The sequence below is a fragment of the Natator depressus genome, chromosome 8 (genome assembly GCF_965152275.1).
Source record: "Natator depressus isolate rNatDep1 chromosome 8, rNatDep2.hap1, whole genome shotgun sequence".
NCBI classification, from domain to species: domain Eukaryota; kingdom Metazoa; phylum Chordata; order Testudines; family Cheloniidae; genus Natator; species Natator depressus.
This window is the reverse complement of record NC_134241.1, coordinates 85,389,642-85,404,301: the sequence shown is the minus strand read 5'-3', so window position 1 is coordinate 85,404,301 and position 14,660 is coordinate 85,389,642. Positions and strand designations below refer to the sequence as shown.

Genomic DNA, 14,660 nt, shown 5'->3' with positions numbered 1-14,660 from the left:
AATTTTGATACAGCAGTGTTCAGATTGCTTGCTGGCTATTTTGATTGGGACTTTAACAGATGACTAACACAAAGACAAAAGCGGAAAGTGTTCATATTGTTTTAATAAAATCATAGAAATTAGAAATGAAAGAGAACAATTAAGTCATCCTGGACATCCCCTGAGAATGCACAATTATTTCCACTGTTCATTCATATTTTCTGTACAGTTCTAAATGATACAAAGAGGTGGGGCTTTTATTTTTCAGATAACACAATATCAAAATTAATCACTGAACATTATTATTTTAATCCTAATAAAGCAAAAAGAAAAACAACCCCTAAGGAACAAATAAGATGAAAGTTGTGCTGAGAACCACTGGAAGGTCTGATTTAATAATCAATATGGGCTGAATTCTGCCCTCAGATTTGCCCCTACATCTGTTACTGAAATCAACTGAAAATGCACGTGTGAGTCTCAATGCAGAATCTGGGCCTTTCCATAGGTTCCCCTTTTTAAGACTGTGCAAACACTGACAACTCGATTTCTCATAGCTTCAACAGTGCCAAAGTGCAGACCAGAATTTTATGAAATGGGCTTTTGCTAGCTTCTAACACAATACTGACTATGATCTTGATTCTGCATTCTGAATGTAACCAAAACTCCCAGTCAAGTCAAAGGCAGATTATATGCACAAGCAGTGAAGGACTGAGCCTTTGGATATATCTGTAATATGCAAAGCTGAAAAGGAAATTACAGTTTACTAAAAGACTTGTGTTACCTTACATCACATCTTAGTACAGTCTCTCATACAGGAAAAAGAAAAGGAGTACTTGTGGCACCTTAGAGACTAACAAATTTATTTGAGCATAAGCTTTCGTGAGCTACAACTAGCTCACAAAAGCTTATGCTCAAATAAATTTGTTAGTCTCTAAGGTGCCACAAGTACTCCTTTTCTTTTTGAGGATACAGACTAACATGGCTGCTACTCTGAAACCTGTCGTACAGGAAAGCTTCTCTATTTAGGACAACTTTAAGCATGTGAATTTTAAGTCAATGGATCTTAAGCACTTGAATAAAAAGTTAAACATGCTTAAGTGATGTTCTGAAGTGATGGATTTAAACATGTTCTTAAGTGTTTTCCAGAACCAGGGCCACAATTATTTACTTATTACCATACAGCCACTGTATCTTATTTTTAATCAAAGCAATGCTAAATTATCCCTTGTTTCAATCAGATGGTATTTCTTTTAAAGGAGAGTAGCAATCTAAGTATGAAATCTTGCATTTTATTATGTCTACCACTAATTATTCTCTTAGATAAAACCCCAGAAACTCAAAATTTGTAAAATAAAAGTAAAATAAAAAAAAAGCAGTGATACTAAACATTGGCCTAGCAAAAGGATCTTGGAATCCCAATCCTGGTGTTGCTGGATAATTATGAGAAAATAAAGAAAAGGTAATATACTCGTTCCTTTTTATTTTCTTATGCATAGCTATTTTTTCACATAGTTAGCAGTGTATGTTTCATGCTAAGTTTTGGGGAAAGTAATGGAGAAGTTACCGTAACAATGTTACAAATCATGAAGTCTCTAAATAGGTTAATGAAAAACATGTTTTATTGCATAATTTGATTATTTAGCTACTGCCTATTCCCCCTCCACTTCCCTTTAACAGTCCTCCTTACATCCTAGACTGCTTTCCCCCCACTTCCCCCATTAACATTCTCTGTTCAGAGGCAGAGGACTGCAGCAGGAGTGCTGCAGGTTGGATTTAAAGTACATTGCTATCACTACGTGGAGAACCTTGTTCTTTGTGCCTAGCATGACATGCATTCTTGTGCAGAAGGCCAACAAAAGGCCTTAAGCTAAGGTCTAAGTGGGACTAAGTTGTGCATAGGACTTGAGCTAGTCCCCTGCATAGGCTGAATTTTACCTCTGAGTTCTAGGCACTATTGTTTAGTTCCCTTAAGTTCATGAGCGCAAAAACCATCTACTTTCAAGTATATATTCTGCAACAATGCAACCTGTAAAAAGTAAAGCCACATATTTTTCTTATCTATTTGCACACTTGTAAATATCACCCACTGTATTACAGCACCACTGTTTTTGTTTCTGCTACACTAACCATACTGACTAATGCATGTCCGACACTTTGTTGTATTTATTAAATAATGAATTGAACTCACTGCTGAGGTATTAGATTGTACTTCCTACGAGAGAGTTTGATGCCTCTCCCTCATAACACTGAAATGCTCTTGATACAGCTCCAGTCTTTCCTTCAGCACTGTAATGCTATACCTGGTTGTCCTACTCACCTCCAGTTATGCCTTTGCTCAAGAAACAAGTAACCCAATACAGGATACCTCCTAAATATTTGAGTGATGTATTCAAAGGTTATGCCGTTGACAACATGGTTGTAAAAAGGGTCCTCAGATTTATTTTTCAAATAGACCATCCTGTAATCTTTTCCATTTAGCCAGTTTCTGCAAGGAATCTAAGGCATTTATGAATTGGTGATTTGGAATGCCTTAAATAGATTTTCTTAGCTGTCAAAATTCCAATTCCTCAAATAATTTTTTAATTATTATTACTGGCTTTTCCATGGCATTTCTATGTATAGAATCTGAATATCTCACAAACAATCAATCCATCCTACAACAGGGGGTGTGAGGTTGGGAAACCTTGTAATTCCCATTTTACAGACAGAGAATGCAGGCAAAAAGGGGAATTCATTCTTCGTTCCAGAAAAAATTATTCTCCCAAGGTTACATGGGAAGTCTGCTGGGATCAGAAGAGAAATTCTCATGTGCCAGTTTGGTGCCTTAACAAGACCATCCATCCTCCCATCATCATTTATTAATTACTGAATCTTGGGAGCTTTACACACAATGCACAGTTCTGGTTTAAAAAATTAGTTATCTAGTGGGAGGTTAAATTTTCAAAAGTGACTTTGAGCACTTAACAACCTCAGTCCTATTTAATTCCATGAAATTTAGGTTCTTAAGTCTCTATGTCATCACTTTAGAAAATGGGACTTGAGCTCCTAAATCACGTAGATAATTTTGAAAACTTAACCCATTAGTCTCTACTTTTGTTAAAATTACAGTAAAACTCTCACCAGATAAGTATGTAAACCACTTTATCCCAGTCAAATTGTATGTCAATATAATCTGAATATTTTATGCATAGCATTAGGGATACTAGTAATGATGTTCAATGTGTTTCTGTGATAGGAAAAGCCATCTGGGTGCTAAACTACTGTAGGCTAGATAAACAAACTTGCTTCATTGTTTTCTCAAAAACTGAAGATACAGAAACTAGTCTCAAAGGTTTTCATTCGAACTTGGAAGAGCAGTAAATTCAATTTTTTCAAAGGAAGAAGGAACTTTAATTGATACAATTCATGGCTGAGATGAAGGCTTGAAATTATACAAAATGAATACGGGTATTCCCAGAGAAAAAGAATACTAAAGAACAAATATAGAGAATACTATTATAAATGTATATTAGGGATCAATTTTTCCCCTCATAAAATTAAGAACAAAAGTTAAAAATTTTTTGAGCGATTTAATCAGTTAGAGACACATTTACAAAATTTCACATTGTGTTCAATTCCTTTAGGCAGTGGTGTGGGATTACAGGAAAATCACGTCAGCACAGAAAAACGGTAGTACTGTATGTAATGGTGATAGCTCATGAAAAACTCAACTGGTAACAAGCAGTAAAACTGGAAATAATAGCTGTGCTGAGTCTTATTGTAATTAACTTATTAACTCATCCTATGTATTTTTTGTGTGGTCTTTGTCTTTGTTTCTGCATAAAATTTTCATCTTTATGTCAGAGTTGACCCACATAGGTGAGGGTGAAGAAAAACTAAGATACAGCAATATTTCACCTCCTATGTATATTTTCGTTTGGTTTTGGTGACAGGGTAGTTAGACTAATAACTGATTAAGTCTCTAGGTTCCATGTTTTGCCACGAATATCAATCTTTCTGCAGTAGAAAATTATTACTTTACTAAATATTTTCAAACCCAGCCTATTATAAACACTGTTTAATGTATCTTGATATTAGAGGATCCTTATGAGTAGTTCAGCATTGTGTCAGAGGATTACAAAGAGAAATTAAGTGGGTTTTATCCAACTGCCTAAACTGTGAACAAGAAACCCTTTAATACAAATAGAAGTTACCTGTGAGCAATGTGTATATTTATTCTGAAGTAACAAAAATTTTTGAATTTCAATTCAACATTAAAAACAAATTCCCAATTCCCCCTCTTATTTGTTGCACTTGGTTGCATTATGCATCTGTTTAATGTATAATGGCATAGTCTATTATGATGGATACTATGCCTTTTGTGAGGCAGCCTTCATTCAGATTTATAAGGTTAGAAATTTTCAGACAATTGAGCAATGTGACTGGAAGAATATCCCTATTCTTTATACAGTTTCTTGGATGATTGATTCCCTAACTAAAGACATTTTTAATGCAAGGTTTTTTGGAGGGGAGTGGGGGGAATTATTTTATGAAGCACCACAGCTACTCAGTTTATTACAGATATCCATGAATTAGGCTGAAAGTACACTCAAATAACAATAGACACTGAAACATGCATCTGGCCTCAGTTTAGACTGAAGACCTCTGACCTGCATGCAGGATAAACACAAAACAGGTTGGCATATATTTCCAAAAGTGGCTAGTGATTTGGCGTGCTCTAAGTTTTGGGTACCCAACTTGAGGCACCTTAAAGGGACTCAGTATTCAGAGGGCAGGAGCTCAGCACTTTGTGAAAATTAGGTCCCTTTAAGTTGTCTCAAGTTGGGCCCCTAAAACCACTGGTCATTATTGAAAATATAGGTTATGATAAAAGGCTTATAACAAACATTATGGGTGAAGAACTATTGGAAAGTCAACTTTATCTGTATGGAACTATAGAAAATATTCATTTAAATAAGATAATCTAAAAAGTTATCAGCAAAATGTTGGGTATGGCTAATTCTTAGGTATTTACTTACTGGAAAAACAAAAAAGGCATTTAGTAAAAATGTTAGCACTCCCTCCTTTCACTTTGATGTATAGCTCATTATAACTTTTCTAGCTTGTCTGAAATGGAAAACTAAAATATGTAGTATGAAATTGTGATTGAACTGAACTTTCGAGAGATGGACCTTAATGCAGGGCCATGGGTGGCCTGTGTGCACCGGTCAGTTACCAAGCTGTAGTCAGGAGATGAATAGTGGGGTTACAGTCAAGCTGGGTCTGTATACCAGGAAGTCAGGGGCAGACAGCTGGCAAACAGAAGAGTTGTGGACAAACCAGAGTAAGAACCACGTTTTGCACCAAGAGCTGGGTGGTGGTCTTGGCAGAGGATATGTGGTTGCCGGGGAGGAAGTGGCCCACGTTAGTCAGACAGTTCACACCCATCAGATGCTGGGAGTTCCACAATGAAGGTTAGCCTGATGGTGGTCCAAAGCCTAGATGGAGTCTTCAGGAGTACTAAGATGGCAAGGGGTCTGGTCCAGGATTTCTTGGTATGTGCACACACTTGCAGGCACCCACGTGAGCTTGGACTTTGACCTGCATGAGGGACAACCAGGAAGAATGGGCAACTATACAGAAGATCTTAAGGCTGCCACAGTGATCTGCCAATGGAGCATCGTGGCCCAGCCATAGCACCTCCAGTAGGGGACACCCCAGGGAGACACATATACATCCATCGAAGTAGGTTATTCCATCCCACACGAAACAGTGCATCTTAGCGGCTAATGGCATAGATTGTATCCCTTGGGCAAGCAGCTCTTCTTTCAGGGCCCTTCTTTCAAGTTGTGCTGAATTGTGGCATTTACAAAATACCATGCTTGAGGAGTTGGGTGGGGTCACAAGTAGGTTCCTTGTTTTCCTGGTAGTATTCCCCCTTTTGTGATAGAGCATCAGCTTTCCAATTTTGGGTGATAGGTAATTGTAAACTCAAATTGGGAGAAGAACAAGGCCCACCTTCACAATTTCTGGTTCAAAGTTTGAGCCTCATGAAGGTACTCAAGGTTCTTATGGTCAATAAAACCTTGATACTGGATGCAAGGTGGCAAAGCCATTCTTCTAATGCAGTTTTGATTGAGAGCAGCTCTTTGCTCAGGATTTCATAGTTCATCTCTATAAGGATGAATTGTCTGAGTCTGTGTCGCTGTCAGGGCCATGTTGGATGCGTCTGCTTCCACTATAAATGGGCAGGTGGGGTTGGGGTGTGCCATAATCGGAACTGTGGTGAAGGCAGTCTTGAGGGTCAAAAGCAAGCTGGGCTTCAGGTGACCAAGTGAATCAAATGGCTTTATGAAGGAAGGAAGTCGGGGCTATTTGTTCAGAGAAGTTGGCGATGAATATCTATAAACAGTCGCAAAGCCCATGAAGTGCTGAAGTTTTCAGAGGGTCCAGAGTACTGTCCAGTTGTGGATGGCTTCCATGTTCTACAGGTCCATCTGAGTGCCCTCCCCGGAGATGATGGAACCTAAAAATTCAACGGTGGCCTGGTTGAACATGGACTTCTCTACTTTGGCATACAAACAATGCTTCTGTAGTCTCTCCAGGACAGACCAGACATAATGGCAGTGCTGCTCAGGGTTCTCAGAAAATACCAATATAGCAAGGTAGATGATCAAGTACTGATCCAGAATGCCCCTGAACACAATGTTTATGAAATGTTGGAATGTTGGGGGGAGCATTCGTTAAGCCAAATGGCATTACTAAGTATTCAAAGTGCCCCTACTACCAAGAATAAAAATGGTCTTCCATATGTCCCCAGGCCCTATGCGAACTAGATTGTATTCCTCCTGAAGATCTAGTTTAGTGAAGATCCTGGCAGTTCTCAGGTGACCCAACAATTCTGGGATGAGGAGCACGGGTACTGGTTACGAATCATCACCTGATTCAATATGTGATAGTCTATGCAGTGGCATAGTGACACATCCTTTTTTTTGCACAAAGAGGATTGGTGACCCTGCTGGAGAGGTGGGTTTCCAAATGAAGCCCTTTGTGAAATTTTCCTGGATATACACATGCAGCCCCTCCTGCTCTGATTCAGACATGGTGTATATTCATCTGTAGCACACTTTTGCTCCAGGTTGTAAGTCTACTGGACACTTTTAGGCCTTATGTGGGGGCACGAAATTCACATTTTTCTTTTTGAACACACCCAAGTAGTCGTGGCACCTATTGGGGAGCCTGAAGTTCTGGTCTGGAGCAGCTACCTTCTGGTTAGTCCATGATGAACAGGTTCTCGCTTTCAAGGGTCTTATCCAATCCTGGGGCCATGAATGCAGTTTACCTAGGGGTTAGTCAATCAAGCAAGCTTTCTGGCAATATTCAGAGGAGAAGCTAATGATCCTCCACCACCAGGAGACACATGGATCATGCCGCTCTAACCAAGAAATGCCAAGAATTATTGGTAAGAATGGAGAGTGGATTGCAACAAAAATCTATTATTTCTTGTTGCTCTTCCACTATGGTCACTGGTACTGACAATAGGAGCAACCCATCAATTGTTTGTACAAGGTCTGGTGTGGGTTTTGGTCAGAGAGGGATCTGGAGGGTTTGGATTGCCTTAGCATCTATAAAGTTTTTCTATTTATATATAAATATTTTTTCTATTTATCTACCAGCTTACATTTTAGACCATTTAGTTTCTGCTACATTTGTTTTTAACGGAGTGTCTTGGAAATGCAGACATAGCAGAAAACTGATTTGGCTCTTGACACTACTATAGCTTCAGATATTATTCTTCAGTACTATGTCTTGCCAATTTTACTGAACAGTATGTCCTTGGATATCCTGGACCTGCTCTTGCAATCTGTTGCGGGCATTTTTGCAATATTCCCAGTAAAAGTAGTCCCTCACCATGGTACTATCTGAATGTTAGCGTTAGTATTAGCATATGGTGTCTAATATCACTTGGTAAACTGTACAAAAGAATTTACTGGTAACTGGGAATACAAATTGCTAATGGAAACGTGAGCACCAAAACAGTATCATCTTTTCAACAGGAAGAGAAAGAATGCACAAAAAAACAAAACAAACAACCCCAAAGCCCCGGGTTGATTAAAGGCTTCGGAAAAAAATGCAGTAAATGACTTAATCTCTATATTTTCTAGCTTCGTCTGCATGATTTCAAAATTAACAAAATTTCAAATTCCAAATCTAAGAATGAACTCTGAATTCTGATCTGTGTGCTGTTATATTGATTGTATTAGAACATCCTAGATGTTCTGTAAGAATGTGTTCCTCTACCTTTAATTTTACTTCTTCCCATATAGATTACATGGAAAGATTCTGTGCTTTCACTACTGTGGTTTGGCCTCAGTTTCCAGTCATGGCAGTGCTTTGTTTATTAGAATAAATTTTCTGATGTTAAGAATAGCGAGACAGTGGAACAATTGCTCTTATAGCTATGACAAACATATACAAAGTGTTTACATTGAAGATTAGGTAAGTAAATTGAGAGTACCGTATAGTATGCAGTAGGGATTGAATTAAAAAAGAACCCCACTGAATTTTCACCCATTGCAGGACTGAACTTATTCAACTCTTTTCTTTATTTTATATAGAATATTTTATTAATTTTTATGACCTTTTAATGACAATGATCAACCGGATGGCATTGCTATACTATTCCAAAGGTAGGAAGTTCAAACTTTTTCTTGGAGCTTCTGAAATGTTTAGTAAGTATTCATTTCCCTTCTTCCCATTCAGGTTCTAGTCAACACCTATTTTTGTCATATATCTAGCCTAATTTGAAGACACAAGGAGCTTAACAATAAACGCCAACTTTTTGGATGCTTTCCTGAACAGTGCCTTAAACATTTGAATTTACATGTATATCTAGTAAAGGGTTCTACCTGCTCGAAGCACAGAATTACATAAAATAACCCATAATTCTAAGATCTCTGCTATTCAAACATCAGGAGAAGAATCTTTGAATAAAAAGGAGATGACATAAGGCACTACTGTACTTCTCTGCACCTTAATCAGAAGTAACTTTCCATAGTACTTTAACTTTCAGTTGTGTTATAGCATTGATAAATAACAATATTAATGGACACCTAGGGCTAGATTATGCTGCTTCATGCTGGTGTAAACCTTTGCATAGGGCTCCAGCTACAGAAATTCTACCAAGGGAGGAGGCTGCAACAGAGAAATGGCTACAACTCCTTCTCTGCTGGGGTGGGGTGAGCTTTATGTGACAGAACAGCCTAAAATCATAGGCAGCACTGGCTGACAAGAGGCATAGCTGTGATAGCTGAGGAATGCCATTTTTATCCGTGCATCTTCTTAGCAGCTTCCACCTGCAGAGCAGCTTGTGGCAAATGAAGGTTGTCTCATTGCTCGCCTGTCCCTGGGATGTAATTTGCACATTCCTGCACCACCTTCAGTGAATCTGGCCTATAATCCTAAATGATGTTCAGTCACATTTCAAGATTTTTCTTGGTATATCTGACAGGTTTCACAGTGGTTGAATGCCAAAAGCACACACTGAAAATAAACTACACAACACTTAATATTCAATGGTCTTCAGTGAAAGATTCTATTTAAAAATATCACTCCAATATATGAAACAATACATTCCCAGTCCTCCTATGATTACATATGGACCTTGTGCTCTTTGATTTGATTTTTCTGCATTTATTATGAGTTATTCTAAAATGTAGGACCAGATTGTGCAACCGTTTTGTTGAGTAGCACTTACTCATATGAGCAATCCCTGCTCATGTGAGTGCTACTTTAGCTAATGGTTGCAGAATTAGGCCCTTAAATTGTAGATCCTAATTAGTATGCATTTCTGCAGAAACTTGCAGTCAAAGAGGGTACTATCTAGAATAGCCCTATCAAGGGGTTCAGAGGAATGCATGGAGGGATACCCCCAAACAGTCATGGGAAACTACACCTCCATCACTAGACCTAACTTGAGGAGTTCTATCACCAATCCTATTCAACATCTACATGCAGCCACTAGGACAACTAATAAGAAGACATGGCTCATGTGGCAACAACACACAGATAACATACAGATGAAGAGCAGCTAGTTCAAGCTGAACCCAAGCAAGATGAAGGTTACACTAGTTGGTAAAGGGAAATGCTTGGAGGAGTTTCTGGCCATAGTGCACTCTCCTTTGGTTGAAGATACATATTCACTACTGGTTAAGTTAGTCCATAGTTTAGGAGTACTCCTGCATTCCTCATTGACACTGAGCTCTCACACAGAGTCTGTGAGTTACACTTTCTATCATCTCTGGTTGGCTAGGAGACTCCATCCCATCCAGACAAATGATGACCTGGCCTCAATAATTTAAGCCTTCACCATCTCCTGGCTGGATTACAGCAGCACTGCAATATAAGTAGGCATGAAGTCATCAGTCCTTAGGAAACTCCAGCTAGTACAGTCTAGGCAGCAGCACATCTCTTCAGCAACACAGTCTAATACAAGCACATTAAACCTTGTCCTCTTCTCTGTACACTGGCTACCCACAAAAAAAGAGTCAAATTCAAAGTTTTGATCCTTATCTTCAAAGCACTCAGTGGTCTGGGCCCAGAATACCTAAAAGATCTCCTGTAGCTCTGGGGTGAGGACTGTGGTCAACAACTCTGCTTTTGAGACACAACAGAGCTGTACACAGCAAGGGTAAATTTCATTTGTACAGGAGACAGAAATTTCTTGGGGGCCACTCCAAAGCTATAGAGGAAACTCTACGTGATCTAAGAACTGCCTTAAACACTAACACTTTCCATTACAAGTGTGAGGAGCACTGCTTTGGCCTTGCCTTCAATAACAAAGGCACATAGCACAGCAGACATCAACTAAGAAAATAAAAAATATATTTAAAAATCCTTATGTAATTTTGGAGAGAAAAAAAGGGAGAAAAAGAATTACATGACAAATGGGCTTAATGGATTTCTAGAAGATACTTTTTCTTGGCGTATGCACAACATGTCTCAGGTGGCACATGACCAGGATTCATCACCGAATTTGGTCCGCTGGTTGGATCATTAGCTTCCCCGGCCCAGGCCGGGTAATGACGGGGAGCGCAAGTCAGATGATATGGTATGAGACCCTGAACAGACAAGAACAGAATGGAATGGGACCATTCGTGAGAGTGAGCACTGCACTTGATAGTAAGTGTTTGCAGGAACAGATTCACAGATTGAAAACTCACTGGGGGTTGGACCTGTCATTTATTTGCCTGTAAAGCACCATTATTACTAATCATGTTTAATACAGTAGTGCCTAAGGACCAGTGAAGAAGGTGTTAGGCCCTGTAAAAACACAGGATTTCAAAGAGTTTTCAATCTAAATAGACAAGACAAACATGGAGTAGGGGAAAGGGTTAGGGTGACCTACCTCCCATTTTGGCTGGGATAGTCCCTCTCTTAAGACCTGTTGCGGCCGTCCTGACTTTTTGGGCAAAAGTGGGCATTTGTCCCATTTGCTCTTGCCGACTTTATCAGGTGGTAAGAGCAAATGGGACAAATGCCCACTTTTGTCAAAAAAGTGGGGTGCAAAGGAACATGGGGGGAGGGGTCGGTGGCGATGCCAGCCCCACATGGGAATGGGGCAGAGGTGGTGGGAGGAGGAAGGGCTCCAGCAGGGGGCAGGCAGGGCTCAGATGAGCAGCGATGCCAGCCCCAGCCTTTGGGATATATGGTCACCCTAGAAAGGGTAGAACTCACCAGCCGAGTGAACAATGTGATGGCAGCAAATGGCATGTTAGTGCCAAGATTTTGTTTTGGTTTTGAAGTGGGGTCAGTTAGGAGGGGATATGACAAATGGAAAGAACAGTGAAGGGAGAGGTGACTTTGAAGTGAAGGTGATTGAGGAGGACAGGGCAGGGAAGAAGGTAAGCGCAAGAGGGGCAGGTGTGGGTGTTGTTAGGGTGGGAGAGGGAGATGGTTAGAACAAAGTGCCAATTAACACAGGGCAGAAAAAGACCAGTCAAACCTGTAAAAAGTTTTCTGAATGTCCTAAGGTCCCTGCTTTGGTTACTTCTAGGGTTGCCAACTGTCTAATAGCACAAACCCAAACACCCTTGTCTTGCTCCCTGCTCTGCCACTTCCCCAAGGCCCTGCCCCTTCACTGAGACCCCACCCCTGCTCACTCCAGCCCCCATCCCTCTGTCACTTGCTCTCCCCCACCCTACCTCATTTTCACTGGGCTGGGGCAGAGGGTTGAGGTGCGGGATGTGCTGCAGGCTCTGGGGTAGGGGGTGGGGCCGAGGGGCTCAGGGTGTAGGAGGTGGCTCCGGGCTGAGTCTGGGGCAGGGGATTGGGGTGTAGGAGTGGGTGCGGGCTCTGGGAGGGAGTTTGGGTGCAGGAGGGGTGTGGACTCAGGGCTGGGTCAGAGATTTGGGGTGCAGGAGGGAGAGAGGGGGGTGGCACTTACCTTGGGTAGCTCCCGAACGTGATGAGCACATCCCTCTGGCAGCCACTCCTAGGTGCGGGGGCCAGGGAGCTCCGTGGGCTGCCCATGCCTGCAGGCACCACCCCTGCTGTTCCCATTGGTCACAGATCCCAGCCAATGGGAGCTACGGAGTCGGCGCTCTGGGCGGGGACAGTGAGCGGAGACTCTCTGCCCCCCACCTAGGGGCCGCAGGGATGGTGCCGACTGCTTCTGGGAGTGGTGCAGAGAGAGGGCAGGCAGGAAGCTCCCATAGCCCCGCTGCACTGCTGGACTGTTAGAACCGAAAATCTCCCAGTTTGGCTGCAGTAGCCTCTGGGAGATAGGACCTGATTCCAGGAGTCTCCTGGCAAAACTGGGAGGGTTGGAACCCTAGCTACTTCTGTAGCTGCTCTTATCAGCTGGAGTCTCTGGCTGGTTTCTCCCTGCAGGTTTTTTTCCCCCAGTGCCACATGTTGGGAGGGATAGGGGAAAGGTTGCATAACCTATGTCCTAGTCTCCCAGAGTGTGTGTGAATGGGGTCTTCCCCGAACAGTTATGGGCCCAGAGAGGATGCTGGGGGGAGTGGTGGCCACAGCTGGCCCCTCTTTCACGTCCTCCATCCAGTGCATCAGTCCCTGCTCTGGCCGCTGCTGGAGTTGCTCCTACCATATACACCTATGGTACTATATAAATAATAATAATAACATATAGTAACGTTGATTCTTTCACTAAAAATCACTAAAAATGACAAGAGTAAGGAATACCTGAAACCGGAGGAGAAGAAACAAAATAAATGAAGAAATAAAGAAAGACTGAAGGGTTCACCACATTTAGTTTGCTTTCTACTCCAGCCCCAAGACTTTGGAATTTACGTGAGTTTTGAATGGCAATAACTAAAAATTTCACTAGTTTCCTTGTAAAGAAATCTGAGATACAGTTGCCATATTCTTGCCAATTTTCAATGTAGGTCAATCTTATTATGTGGAGAACAAGAGACATGAACAAAACATCACTTTTACTTCCCAAGCATAAGTTTCAGCTAATAAAATAAATACATAAAAAGACAACATTAGGTCTCAATTCAGAAACCTTTACTTGCTCAAGAAGTCCTTTTGCGGCTAATAGTTTATTCACATGAGTAAGAACTGCAAGATTGGGCCCTCCCTGGAGGAATCTGAATTATTTCTCAGCCAGAAGTGAAAGGGGTTTCTCTTTTACCTTAGCTTCCTTTGATTACAGTGGCAGTTTATATTAAAAGTCAGTATGACAAACCAATCTTTAATTTATTACAAAAGTCAAGCTAGCAGGATCAAGCATACTGTAGGTGGTATTTTATCTTATCATATTAAAACCATCTCCCCAATGTAAAAGACAATCTGAACTGCTGTGGCTCTATAAGCAAGTGGAAAATTATGTAAATCTGATTTCCTTGGTATGAACCAGCACTATCTTTTTAAAGCTTATTAAATCATATTCAGATTGTATAAATACAAAGACACTAGAATATTTGGAATAAAAAAAAGAAGATGATATATCCAGGTAAGTAACTGAAAAAGTAATGTTTTCCAAAGCTGACAAATCACACCAATTCAATACTGAAAAACAACAACCACAAAAAAAACAAACTAACCCCCCGGCCCCTTTAGCTGCTAATTAGCAGCTCATTAATGATTAAATTGCTCGTTCGTAATAGACTAAAACAAGATATGGTTTCTATAACTCCTTTCATACCCAGGATATTCCCAAAGTACTTTACAGATCAATGAGTTAGGAACTGGTAGTGCAGTGACAGTGTAGCCAAACACAGAAACAATAATATGCCCAGAAATAATCGCTCATACAAAGCTTTGGAAACGAAGACGTGTTCTACTGAGGGAGAGAAAAGCTGTGCAAGTTTAGGTTCTTGAATCAATTTAGGTTCAGTTGTAGCTTTGAGTTCACATCTGGTAAAATGAGAATCTGAAAGAGAGTTGAATGAAGGGAAATGAAGACTCAAAAGTAACATACAGGATACAGAACCAATTAATTTTTTATGGATATAACATACCCACAGACTTAATATATAGTCTCAACTAACTAGTTATGGTGTAGTTAATATGGCAGTTTCTTTTAACAAAAACTTCAGCTGTAAGAACCTTATAATAAATATCTTCATTTGCCTAAAACATCTTTGAGCACCAGCATCGTCAGGTGAGGTAGACTCAACTCTGGGAATAATGGGCCAACTTCATTTCTGGCATAACTATGACTTCAAAGGGGT

At 40.5% G+C, this 14,660-nt stretch overlaps 1 protein-coding gene across 1 annotated transcript in view; it reads right to left on the bottom strand.

The window, feature by feature from the left end:
* NEGR1 (neuronal growth regulator 1) overlaps positions 1–14,660 on the bottom strand; it is a 583,187-nt gene that overhangs the window by 13,994 nt on the left and 554,533 nt on the right. The gene's annotated exons all lie outside the window — the stretch shown is intronic.